This window comes from Nyctereutes procyonoides, unplaced genomic scaffold, assembly GCF_905146905.1.
Source record: "Nyctereutes procyonoides isolate TBG_1078 unplaced genomic scaffold, NYPRO_anot_genome, whole genome shotgun sequence".
In the NCBI taxonomy this organism is placed as follows: Eukaryota; Metazoa; Chordata; class Mammalia; order Carnivora; family Canidae; genus Nyctereutes; species Nyctereutes procyonoides.
In genome coordinates this window covers 41,851,294-41,852,997 of record NW_026575051.1, presented here as the reverse complement: position 1 = coordinate 41,852,997, position 1,704 = coordinate 41,851,294, and the positions used below count along the sequence as shown (strand labels likewise).

Below are 1,704 nucleotides of genomic sequence, written 5' to 3'. Positions count from 1 at the left end.
TCAGGTTGTGATCCTGGGGTCCTGGGATTGAGTCCCACATCATGCTCTTCACAAGGAGGCTGCTCCTTCCTCTGCCTATGTCTCTGCCTCTCTCTGTATCTTTCATGATTAAATAAATAAAATAAAAAAAAACTCTCAAAAAGTGTAAGATATATGTCAACATCTCCCACTTCAATGGATATTTTCAAATGTCTCCCTAGAATTTTTATTTACTTATTTTTTCCCTAGAATTTTTTGAGGGGGGAGTACAGTATACTTTATTGATGGTACATGACAAGGTAGGGCTCCTGAAGCCCCTCCCCTTCCTAGGGGCCTGGTCAGAAGATTCTCATTGTGTTGGGGGATTAAGTTGGGGCAGGGACTCCCCAGCAGCTGAGGGCCTCTCTCTTCCTCTTGTTCTTGCTGGGGCTGGTGGTCCAGGAGGCTCTTACTCCTTGGAGGCCATGTGGACCATGAGAACCACCAGCCAGTTGCTGTAGCTGAATTCATTGTCATACCAGGAAATGAGCTTGATGAAGTGGTCATTGAGGGCAATGCCAGCCCCAGCATCGAAGATGGAAGAGTGGGTGTCACTGTTGAAGTCACAGGAGACAGCCTGGTCCTCAGTGTAGCCCAGGATGCCCTTGAGGGGCCCTCTGATGCCTGCTTCACTACCTTCTTGATCTCATCATATTTGGCAGCTTTCTCCAGGCAGCAGGTCAGATCCACAACTGACACGTTGGGAATGGGGACACGGAAGGCCATGCCAGAGAGCTTCCCGTTCAGCTCAGGGATGACCTTGCCCACAGCCTTGGGAGTGCCAGTGGAAGCAGGGATGATGTTCTGGGCAGCCCCTCAGCTGTCACGCCACAGCTTCCCAGAGGGGTCGTCCACAGTGTTCTGGGTGGCAGTGATGGCATGGACGGTGGTCATGAGGCCCTCCACGATGCCGAAGTAGTCATGGATGACTTTGGCCAGAGGAGCCAAGCAGTTGGTGGTGCAGGAGGCATTGCTGACAATCTTGAGGGAGTTGTCCTACTTCTCGTGGGTCACGTCAATCACAAACATGGGGACATCAGCAGAAGGAGCAGAGATGATGACCCTCTTGGCCCTGCCCTTCAGGTGAGCCTTCTCCAGCCTTCTCCATGGTAGTGAAGACCCCAGTGGACTCCACAACATACTCAGCACCAGCATCACCCCATTTGATGTTGGCAGGATCTCACTCCTGGAAGTTGGAGATGGACTTCCCATTGATGACAAGTTTCCTGTTCTCATCCTTGACCATGTGATGGAATTTGCCGTGGGCAGAATCATACTGAAACACATACACCATGTAGTTGAGATCAATGAAGGGGTCATTGATGGCGACATTATCCACTTTGCCAGAGGTAAAAGCAGCCCTGGTGACCAGGAGCCCAATACGGCCAAATCCGTTCACTCCAACCTTCACCATTGTGTCTCGGGGTCGCGGCGGGCACTGCACCAGAAGACGCGGCTGTCTGTCGAACAGGGAGGAGCAGAGAGCCAAATGTCTCCCTAGAATTTATGTAAATTTTTTTCTTTTTTACATTTTGAAGCTTTATTATTGGTTCATTCCAGTTATCTTTCTGTAAATTGAAACATTCTATTCTTAAGAATGATTGTAATTAGTATTAGAAGTTGTTTAATAAAAGACAGCTAATATTTTCATCTGCTATATTACTCAGCCAATGATACCTGACTAAG

The 1,704-nt window shown here is 48.7% G+C and overlaps 1 pseudogene; it reads right to left on the bottom strand.

Moving 5' to 3' along the window:
* Positions 1–341: 341 nt before the first annotated feature.
* LOC129512398 (glyceraldehyde-3-phosphate dehydrogenase-like) lies at positions 342–1,432 on the bottom strand (annotated as a pseudogene).
* Positions 1,433–1,704: the final 272 nt, after the last annotated feature.